This window comes from Xyrauchen texanus, chromosome 48 (assembly GCF_025860055.1).
Source record: "Xyrauchen texanus isolate HMW12.3.18 chromosome 48, RBS_HiC_50CHRs, whole genome shotgun sequence".
Taxonomy (NCBI): Eukaryota; Metazoa; Chordata; class Actinopteri; order Cypriniformes; family Catostomidae; genus Xyrauchen; species Xyrauchen texanus.
Window position 1 is genome coordinate 13,930,417 of NC_068323.1, and position 12,588 is coordinate 13,943,004.

Here is a 12,588-nt window from a genome sequence, read left to right on the forward strand (position 1 = left end):
GTCAAAACAGGAGTTCTGGCAGTCTGTAAAAAGCTCTGGAGATTTCTAAGCACATCTCACCTGTTAGTCAAAAAGTAAAACGAACACAGGATTTTATTCACTGTGTGAAATGTTGGTCGACATATTTTGTATAGCTATATGTGTTTGAGCAAGGTGATGAAACTAGGGGCATGCAAAGGTATATGTGAATATTACATTACAAGAGTCTTGTGGTATATTTTGGTGGTTTATTAGCCTCATTGATTTTCATCTTACAGTATTTGCACATTTAATGATGACAAAAATCCCTAATATTATTGGTACTGACATAAAGTTTCAACAGTCTTATTAACAAAACTTCATGATTTGGTCCCACTTGGACTGCAAAGCTTGAAGGACAGTAGAAAAGGTTTATTCAGAAGGAAAGTCCCGAAACATAGAAAGCCAAATGATCTTTACCTAAAACTGGATAAACAGAGCAAAATGTAAAGACTGCAGTAGGAATGTAAATAGAAATCTGTCCTGTGTTCTAAAAAATAACATGATTTATTTGGTTTTAGGCCATGCTGCAGTCAGTCTGCATTGCAAAATAAGCAATGAATTTGATTTGTGTTTCAAATAAAAATTGAGATGCATTATAGCAAATTATTTTAATCCCTGTCAATGAAGGCAAGTCATTTTGTAGACACCTCATAAATGTTAGGACAAAAATGTTAAGAGAATGCTAAATATCTAAAAAGAAGATACCCTTTGGGATTCCATTAAATATTACTACACATTCAGACTGATCTCACAGGAAAATCAGTGACAGGAGGTTGATTGCTTTGCATGCTACAATTGCTCTATGCTTTCCAAATCTCCAAACCCAGTGATGGAAGCTGGAACTACAGTTGTTCATACGTGCCTCTTGAATGCATGTCATGTAAAGGCACAGCGCATCCGATTTTCAGAAACATTTGAGTAATAATTAGATCAGTATTGTTGTGACCCTACAGCATTGAGACCAAAACAGCAATAATTAGCTTTTTTTAATGGAAGTGATGTGAAATCATGTCCAATTTTTGGAAATATTTGAGTAGCAATTACTCTAATATAGTAGTTGTAACTCTATCCCAACCTTTAAAGCAATAAGGCTAGGGTAGGGTACAACAGGGCTAAAGGCACACCCTAAGGAAAATATTCTTTTTTTTCTGGTCACAAAGTGTCTCAAGATTCAAGAAATACATTTATTTTTATTGAATACTGATGGAGCAACATAATTACTTTTAAAATAAATAACAACAGAAGGTTTTTAAAAACAATGTAATGTTGCTTGCAGGCTGAAGACAGGAATAGATGAAGACGGTGAAGTGTAGTTTATTTACAACGTGAAATCCAAAACCGTAAATCCAAAGTGAAAACAAAACAGACTTAAACGACTAGACTTGACTTGACAGAACAAAGACATGATGGAAAACACGAAGGCTTAAATACATGGACATGGGCAAACACATGACAACCAATAACAAGACTAAACTGTAAACAAGATAACAAGACTTATACATTTTAACCAATGAAAAGACAAGACTGCTAACAAGATAATCAAACTATGCACCAATGAAACCAAAGCACAAGATCACATGAGGGAACAGGAAATCATATGACACAAACACGTGACTATAAAACAGGAACTTAAAAATTAACATGAGACATGAATTAAGAACAATTAAGAACACATTTAAACGTGACATATCCCCCCTACTAGGGGTGGCCCCCAACGCCCATACATGAACAAAACTAACAGAGTACAATAGGGAGCTGGGGGGTCCTTGAGACATGGCCTGGTGAGACATGGCATGAAGCATGAGACCAGGGTGGAGCCATGGAAGGTTGAGCTGTGAGAGGCTCAAGGGGCACAGCCATGGAAAGTGGAGCCGTGAGAGGCTCGAGGGGAGAAACTGGAGAATTTGGAGCCCGAGAGTAGCTGAAGGCTCGAAGGGCCAGGGTAGAGCTGGAGGCTCGGAAGACCAAGGCAGTGCTGGAGGTTTGGGGGACCAAGTTGGAGGATCGGAAGACTGAGGCAGAGCCGGTAGGGCTGAGGAAGAAAGGTGGAGCCATAGGGATGGAGGTCCCCTGTGGAGCCGAAGGATCGGAGAGCCAAGGCACAGCCAGAGGATCGGAGAGCCAAGGTGGAGCCAGGTGACCGAGAGACCAAGGAGGAGCTGGAGGAACAAGGAACCCAGGTGAAGCCGATAGGCTGGAGGACAGCGGTGGAGCCGAGGGAACGTAGAGCGATCGAAGGGCCAAGGTGGAGTCCAGGGCTCGGAGGGTCTAGGTGGAGTTGGAGGGTTGGAAGTTCCCCTTGTCTGCGATGTCACTGGGGCAGTGGTTGAGCCGGTGACTTGGGGGGAACCGGCTGATCAGGAGGACTCAGGGTGGACACAAGGGTGGGAACCAACTCCAGGTCTAATAGCCCAGTGAAAGCTGGCTCTGGCACGGACGAGGCTTGCAACGCTAGCTTGTTGGCCGTGGCAGGTGTGGCCGTTGGCTCGTTGACCGTGGCTTGCGTGAGCATTGGCCCGTTGACCATGGCAGGCGTGGATGTTCGCTCATGGACCAGAGGAAAGCCTGTGACATGGAATGGAGCAAACTGAAGCTTGGCTGTGACATAGCATGGAGTGGACTCAGGCATGGCTGTGACATAGCATGGAACAGACTCAGGCGTGTCTGTGAGTCGACTCAGGATCCGGGGAAGAAGGTGGCACAAGCTTGGCGACCATGACATGGCACTCTGGCTTGGCGACCTTGACTTGGGATCCTGGCTCGCGACCATGATGGGGAACTCTGGCTCGGCAACCATGACGAGGAACTTTGGCTCAGCGACCATGTCGGTGGATGGCTCTGACATGGCAGCCACTGTAGGAGTGCATAGTTCCTCATCAGCCACTCCTACAGTGAAAGATGAACTGCTCAGACACAGGGCAAAATCTATGTATTGAGCCAGAATGAAATTTATCCAACCGCCAGGCATCATGGAGTATTTGGGCTCATTTAGCCATAACCGCAAGAGGAAAACAGCTGGGTTCATGTTGTGGTCAAGTATTCTGTAATGTTCGGCAGGCTGAAGACAGGAACAGACGAAGACAATGAAGTGTGAAGAACCCAAGTGCAGTTTATTTACAATGTAAAATCAAAAACCGTAAATCCAAAGTGAAAACAAAACACACATAAACGACTTGACTAAGGCGACAGGAAATCTTATAACATGAACACATGACTATGAAACAGGAACTAAACTATTAACATAACACGTGAAATCAAAACATAAACAAAAATACATTTAAATGTGACAAATACAATTCATTAAAAAAAAAATGTGGCGAGGGAGCCTTTTACCCCACACCTGGGATAAAAGGCTCCCTCACTTGGGGCAAAAGGCCCCTAGGGGGGTTGTAGTGTGTACATACATGGGGTTCAAAACAGTGATTCTATGAATGCAAACTTTAATACAGAGAAAAAGACACTCTATTAGCATAACATAAATAAATAAAAACATAAACATTTCCAACATTCTTTTGAATTTCCATGTACTAAAATAAAATATTTTATGCGATGAGTGTACCTTCATTTAATATTACTATTATTTTGAATAGCCAAGGAAAATTAAGCAATGTGATAACAATTTTACCTGGTCGCAAAAATTGTCTTTTAATTTACCTGATGAAGTTTCACCTTTTGCTGACCCTTTATGCTTCGCAGAGCTAATGTGTGCTTCTAAATCACTAGAACCTTTATTAGCAACTGACACATAAGTGCCAGCTTTTTCATACATTCCACTTCCCATGGATGTCGATCTGGACGAAAGCATGGGAATTTTTTGTGCAAATCTTCTGTAAAAATTGCACGTTTCGGTCATTGTTTCCACTCAGCTGTCATTTGCTGCTACAGTCAAGCAACTGTTTGATGCCGAACACAACAGCGCTTCGTGCATTCGCGGAGAGATTGACAGGCAGGAATTTGGCCAATAGTTGCTGCAGGTCTCTTATAATCGACCAATTGGTGTGCGAGAAGGCGGGACTTACAAATGTCGAATCCCAAACATTTTCACAAATTTAGAGATCTTAGCCTGATGCTTTTTTAATTTGACTATCCAGTGCTGGAACAGGGCTAAAACAAAGTGTGGATATAGGTCTGATTATGCGAGACAGTAGTTTGAAGTAATCACTTTTCTTTGCATGATACATTGACTGCATTTATAGGATAGCCTATGTCTGCGTTAACTAGCTAGCCAGCTTTATCAGTTGCTGTTAGCTATACTTGGTGGATGACTCAGTAGCTTTTTATAAAATAAATGGTCTGCACTTATATAGCGCAATTTTTAACCTTAACAGTTACCAAAGCGCTTTACACTGTGTCCCATTCACACATTCACACACACACACATGTTGTGTTTCCATGTTTTATGGGGACTTTCCATAGACATAACGGTTTTTATAGTGTACAAACTTTATATTCTATCCCCTAAACCTAACCCTACCCCTAAACCTAACCCTCACAGAAAACTTTCTGCATTTTTACATTTTCAAAAAACATAATTTAGTATGATTTATAAGCTGTTTTCCTCATGGGGACCGACAAAATGTCCCCACAAGGTCAAACGTTTCGGGTTTTACTATCCTTATGGGGACATTTGGTCCCCACAAAGTGATAAATACATGCTCACACATACACACACACACACACACACACACACACACACACACACACACACACACACACACACACACACACACACACACACACCAATGATGGCAGAGCTGCCACGCAAGGTGCACCAGCCTTCTGTCATACAGAAACATAAATTTTACATAAATACTTTTTTATGTCTACTCTCTTCAGAAACTAAAAATAAAAGCATGTTAACTTTCTGCCTTTCCCTGACTACAGCCCAGGAATTCAGGCTGTAGTACAGGGTGTCTGTTTATGCCAGTTTTGTGCTTGAAAGACACAGAAAGTAACATAAAAAGGAGCCTGTAATTATCATTGTTGGTCTACTGTCCTGTCAGTTCACTCGCCAGCGAAGACTGGAGTGATCTTTTGGCAGCACTAGGATGAAAGATCAAAGCTGTGGACCTTTGATCAATGGTAAAACAGCCCTCAAACGTCTCTGTGGAAAATCACGAAGGAATGCCTGAGAAAATAGAGGACAGGACTCTGGAAAGCTTGAAGACATCTTCTGTCTTCCTCCATTTTTAGACAGCATGGCAGTTTGATTGCTCAGGTTTTGTGTCTTTAATTTTGATGTTGAAAGAACAGTGAAGGATAATGTCTTGATATAGACCTGATGTATTATGTTTGGTATGAGGCTATTAGTCTTTAAACAGATTTTTACCTTTACTTCATAGATAAAATATGTGTGGCCAGCAATACCCAAAACTCAAAGAGCCAGAGACCATTTTGCCAAAGGGTAAGCACCTTTGATTACACAAATCTCTAGAAAGATCTTTGTTATGTAGCCCAAAAAAGACATTCCGCAGAGTGGCTCAGTAGTCTTAATATGAGAGGTCTTTAAAGGGACAAGGACCACTAAAGATCATTACCGAGCCATTAATTTACTCTGATATCAACTAATTTCTTCAAATCACACCATTTAGCCATTTACAGCATTTCTCTCTTTCTTTTCTGCTTACACGTTTTCCATCCCATTCTCCCACTTGGATTTTCCAGCTGTTTCATTTATAACTGCCCTTAAATGAATAGTTCAAAATTAAAATTCTCTCATAATTTACTCACCATTATGCCATCCCAGATGTGTATGACTGTCTTTCTTCAACAGAACACAAAATAAAATATTTAAGCTCTGTAGGTCCATAAAATGCACGTGAATGGGTACAACTTTTTGAAGCTCAGAAAAGCACATATAGTCATCATAAAAATAATCCATATGACTCCAGTAGATTAATTAATGTCTTCTGAAGCTAAATATTGGATGTGTGTAAGAAATAGATAAATATTTAAAACTTTTAAATGTTCTCTTCTGGCCAGCTTGAGGTTTGTACATTGACGAGGGTGGAGTTAAAACTGCCTCTCATGTGACGTAAGTGCGAAAGCCTACTCTGCATAGATATTCATCCATAGATACCTTATCAGCAACTGTTTCTATGGACCACAATACTGTAAAAGCAGCTAATGTAGCAGTCTGAGCAAGGAGTTCACTCTGAGGCACCTACTCACTTTGAAACTGATTCATACAGCTCTCCTTGTTCACCATTCCAAGATGGTGCCACAGTTGATGTATCCAAACAAGTGACAAAGGCATCTATGTATGAATATCTATGCTCCTATGTTGTAAACAAAACAGAGCTTCCGTTTTTTATGTATTTCAAGTGCCAGTTCTCGCATGACTTAGCCATTTTGCTTGACCTCGACCCTCGTGAATTTTTAGTTGAAAACGTTTTCAATATTCATCTATATCTGACACACACACCCAGCGTTTCACTTCAGAAGAAATTAATTAGACTACTGGAATCGTATGGATTACTTTTATGATGGCTATAGTGCTTGGTTCATGTTTTGAAGAAGAGTGTAACTGAACTATGGCCAGACAAGCTAAAACACAGCATGGAACTAGACCACTAATGCTGTTACACGTGCTGAATGTTGTTAAACTCACCGCTGAGCATTCGGATATTTGGAAGGTCAGATAAAAGTGTATGATAGGCTCAAAGTAATGAGGAAGTGGGAGATGCTGATTCCACTAAGGAATTTCAAATTTTAATAAACGAAACAAAAAATTGTTCACTTGACAGCGCAACGGTGCAGCTTCAATTCAAATAACTCAGGTAAGCACATGGCATCGGATAACACACACAAACAACTTCTCAGCTGGGCTCTCTCTATCGACTGCCACTGTCTCCTCCCCCTTTCTTGGGACTCCTCACTGAATCCCAAGAAAGGTATTAAGCACAGGTGGCAATCATTTTCCACTCATCTCTCCCGCTTCACTCTCTGCAGCATGGTGCTCGGCCACGCCCATGCTTCCACATACCCCCGCCGCCCGACTCAGGCCAGGGCATTGTCCCAGGACCCCCCCTTCACTCTAAGAGAGGAAATCTGCCACAGCCATCAGCGCCCCCAACCTGTGGACCACCTAGAATTAAAAGGGCTGAAGTGCCAGATACCAACGAGTGATCCGCGCAGTAGTATCCTTCATGCGGTGGAGCCATTGGAGTGGGCCATGGTCCGAACAGAGGGTGAAGGCCTTCTCAAGCAGGTAGTACCAGAGAGTGAGGACCACCTACTTGATGCCCAGACACTCAATTTGAATCGTACTGTACCTAGTCTCTTTTACCGGGAGTTTCCTCACCCTCCACTACCTGGGACAACACATTCCCCAACCCCCCGTCTGATGCATTCGTCTGTAAGACAAAAGGGAGAGAGAAGTCAGGGGAATGTAACAGTGGACCACCACAGAGTGCGGCTTTTACTTGACCTGTTGGCATGGCTCTGTCCACTGGACTGGATCTGGCACTTCCTTTTAAGTGAGATCAGCCAGCGGGCTGTTGACATCTGAATAATTAGGTGCTTCCCCCTCCCTGCGGGCCAATTAGAACCCAAAATCAGCGGATGGGTGAGACGAGGACTAACCGCTGCATCTATTCTAAATTTTTGCCCCTGAAATTGAATTTGAACAGGCACTAAAGGATATTCTTGAACATCCCCATGCACACACCTCACCTTCACCTTGCATGCTGTACTCAAAGCCTCCCGTTGAACCAAGCATTGGTGAATCGAGTATTGATTACAACCTGAATCCATCAAAGCTCAGTATGTACCCCTTTGAATACTCACAGTTATCTAGTACGTCCCTGCTCGGTCAGAGGCGGTATGCGGCACGCCTGGGACCCAGAACTTCACATCTATCGCTGAACATTGATCTTGGAAGTGGCCCAGACTTTCCCCCAACACCTGGCTACAGATGCTCCAACCTGGCAGAAAAGGGAAGGAGACACAACGGGGGTGGGTGGGTTAGAGGCGAACCACCTGTCTCCGGAGAGGGGAAGAGACAGCAGTATCAGTAGAAGAGAAAGAGAGAAAGCTTGGCCGTCTTCTGGATAAACCGTCAAGTGCACCTTTGTTAAGAGAACTGCATCCTCCAGCGATGTCGGGTGGTGGCACCGGACCCACTCTGTGATTCTTTTGGGCACCCGATCGACGAACTATTCCAGCACCACCAAGTTGACGATTCTCCCGGCATTGCGGCCCTCCACAAGCAACCACCTCTGGCAGACATCCCGGAGCTGCGTGTATTCTACTACAAATCTTAATTTGTGTTCAGCAGATGACAGAAAGTCATACACATCTGGGATGGCATGAGGGTAAGTAAATTATGAAAGAATTTTCATTTTGGGGTGAACAATTCCTTTAAAGCCAATAATGCTACATATTTGCAAGATCTACATTTGCAACTACCGTAATAAATAGAGAACCTGTTGTTTCAATATCATGAAGAAATCACTGATTTAGAGAGAAAATCTAAAAATCTAAAAACAGAATCTAAATTTTCCTCAATTTGTTGGTGCACCTTTAAGATTGCATTGAGACTGATCCAGTTTGTGTAAGTAACCCAACATTTCTTTACTCTTAACATATCTTGCTTTAATTATGCATTTAATTTTGGATCTGATCTGCATGATCTACTTAGGTTGTTGATCATTGTCATTAACAAAAATGAAAACTAAATGAAAATGTTCTCATTTAAATTAAATTAATTAATTGTTAACCTAATAAAAAACTATTAATTATTAACAACATTAGCATAATTGGAAAAGCTGACACTAATTTAAACTACAATTAAATAAAAAAAGACATCAAATTAATGTTAGTTTTTGTAACACAGTATATTATAAAAAAAAATTATAATCTTTGACCAGTCTGATTTATTCTAGTGAATCAGTTCATAAATTGTGTTCATATATCTAAACCAAGTCTAGAAAACACTAAACTAAAACAGAAAAGAATAAAAACTAAATTTAAAATAAAAGCAAAATAAAATATAAAAGAATATAACCCTGCATGGTTTAAGGCCAATATGTTTATTATATATAAAACATATTAGATTTTTAAGCTCTGTCAAAGAAGCCAGTATTGTAGCATTGCATATGTCCGAGGGAATTTAAGACGGCCATTAAAATGAGTTGTTGCATGACTCTCAGGCTGAAAAAACTGTTATTTCAAAAATCCCTCGTTCCAAAGCAGGTCCTTTTCCTTTTGCGGTTGCTCTCTTTCTCTCAACCTTGGCAGACATGACAAAATCCATCATGGCGTTGAATTTCATCACGTCGAGGATTAGTGTGTGCTGTCTGAAGCAACTGGACGCTCATGAATACTGGAGCGGTGCACGCGCATCGTGAACCCCGTCATGCCACGGTCGAGGTATGTGCCGCCACCACAAAGTCTCCCCAGACTTCGGCACCATTTTGGCATTCCCAGAATGCCTGTGGATGAGCCAAATGCTGGCGAGTGGGTTGAGGAGGCTGCTGTGAAGAGGAGGGGGGCTTGTGGATAGATGGGGGCCAGGTTGCTGTTCATTGTTATAGGTTTTGGCCAACTGAAGCAGGCCGTATATTGGCAGCAGTTCAAGATTGTGAGGTTGTCTTTGGCTTTTGAGGGATTGGAAAAGGCGTTAGATGGGATGGGTCCATGCGAATCCTCAACTATGCCAAACCTCTGTCAGTCATGCCCTCAGAGTGCCGTTTGAGTGTGCGTGTGAGTTTGGAAAGAAAGGCTTCCCTTAGGGTGAGATGGTTCCTTGGGGAAATTCACTAAGAATAAACTGAGCCCGCTGATGACATTATTTGCATTGTTTTAGCATCAGAAACTCTACAGAAATTATGTAACTCAGGTAACGACGCAAACACACCCAAATAAATCGGTGCTGAATGCACTTTGCACTGCGTAATTTCCCATGTTGCGGCCCGGTTTTTATTGTTAGGTTGTGGAGGAAGCAGCAGACCAACACAATCGGTCATCCTTTGCAAAAACAGCACAACATCGGTCCATCGCTGCGATCCAGGTACTTAAATCGACTCTGCAGAAAGTTAACTTGACTACAATACACATCTGTGTATAAGGCTAGTTATAATGCACCTATCCATGACATGATCATCCTTTGATTAATTATTGCAAAAGTTCCTGCATTACCATGAGTGCCAATGTGAACAAGCTTCACTCATAGCCAGGAGTTAAATTGGGGCGGAATGATCCGGAACGACGTTCCGACACCTCAGCAAGGCTTTCCGGCACCTCTGAATCCCACAGAAAAATAAATAAATAAAAAAGTCTAGTCTGTGTTTTGCAATAGAACCTGTTTCATCGAGTGGCTCAGAGGGTTCCGCCACCTTGCAAATCCCAATTTAACCCCTGCTTATAGCGCTCGTGAATGTGCAACTGGCGTCAAAATTACCACTTAAAAAGGACATACATTTCAGGATGTTTCTCACCAAAACCTAACATATGGTTTCAGAAGACTTGAAGAAGAATGAATGAATCGTATGGACTACTTTTTAATACAACTAGGTCATTTTGTAAGCTTTAAAGTGAGGCACAATCCATTTCCATTGTACTGAACAGATAGACTGATTGACTATCCCTTTAACTGTGGCAGGCAAATACACTGATCTTAGTGAATAAGTTACAATCTACAGTATAATAAGCCAAATTTATTTAGGAGGCATGTTTGCACTAAAAAATGGAAATAAATACTCAAAATGTATCACTATTTTCAGCACAATTAGAACTTGTTCTAAATAGATAGCAGCTGCTTAGTGAATACGATGCATATATTTATGCTGAAATATACCGTAAATAAGTGGCGCCACTGTTTCGCAGATTTGTCGCTCTATTTTTTGTCACCATCAGTGTGCTGATATTTTATCAGTAAAACTAGTGCAGGCCCTCAAAAGCTCATTTTGTATTTTTTTCCTCCCTGAATATTTAAAGTTAAGTTTTCATCACGCTTTCTCTCCCTCCCATCCAACATATTTGGTAAAATAAGCTTGTCTAGCTGTGACCGTGGCACTTATTTTGGACTATTTCCATTGGGCTTGTCTAAGGGTGTGCCTCAATCACCTCCCTAGTTCAGTAGGCAGGGCACTGATCAGCGCGTCGGCCATTTTTAGGGCTGTCTCCTTCGCAAAATCGTTCCAGTGCAATGAAACGTTTGCACTCTAAAAATCCCACAATGCACTGTAAAAACCAGGGAGCATCATTACTCACTATGTGCCAATTCCATTTTTACGCCCTTGAAGGGCACTGCATTAAGGGCATGAAGGGGTGTTCCAAATGAAAGTGAACAACTCAAGCCCTCAATGAAGGGCCCTTCCACAAGGCTGTTAGCGAAGGGTACATGCGATGGTCACTTCGAGGAAGTAATTTGACCGTTTATGATCACATGACCCTGGGTGATGTGTCTTCGGGATATATTTTAAAGCAAGGTTGTCGATTAGAACATGTTACATGTTCAAACGCTCAGGCAAGCGCTACAGCCCTTTTATAACAGATACTTCTCCACAGTTTACATTCGTCCACATACATAAGATAGTAGACAGCCATAAGCAGAAAGATACTCAAAAACAGGGGCCATTTTTTACTGTAGGTACTGTACTGTTATTAATATTTATTTATTATTAAGATCTCTGGTGCACCAAATAACTTTTGGCGGGAAATGTTCATTTATGTATTTTATATACATTCCATTGTACATATATATATATATATATATATACTATTATTATTATTATTATTATTATTATTAAAACAGCAACAGTAAGCCATTTTAAATAATACACAAAAGGTAATGTTTGTAAAAAAAAAGCTATATTTATTTGAAAAAATTAATAGCAATAAATAAGAGATTCCTGTTGTTAGTACAGCTGCGCTGCGTCATCATGGTAACGTTTTAGATGAAGATAAAGTGGAAGTGACGTATGTCTTTCATTAGTCCCTTCATCAAGGGTGTTCCAAACGGCCAAACATGAGACGTGAGTGCCCTGCTCCCTTCAGAGTTCCCACTTCAAGGGCAAATTGAAGTCTCTTAAGTCCTAAGATGACGAGCACAAGTGTAAAACTATTAAGTACAAGCCTGTAGTTTGTAATGTCTTTCATTCATAATTACCATGAAAGTGAAACAATCTTTTAAATACTTAAGATGTTTAAAAAGGTTTAAAATACACACCTAAATATTTGTATTTCTTTATGTCATTTATCGGTTATAACGACACTGTACTTTGAATATCTTCAACGAAAATGAACGATGGTGTCATCATTTTCTCTGACAATTATGTTAACTTGAGACTGGTGGCAATACTATTCGCACGTTGTTTCCATCTGGTTTGTCTGAGCTTCTTATTTTACAGATGTGTTATTGAATGAATAGAAATGCATCAAATGCTTTGACATTTAGATAATAAAGATTTTTTTTCCAAACACATTTTAACCTACAAAACAAATGCAACTTTATAAACTCTACAAATACAAATGTTTGTACAAAAGTTGCATAGATAATCTACTTAAAAATAGGTAGGTGCATGTGCCCCTTCCATTTCAATGATCATGATGCTTCTGATTATA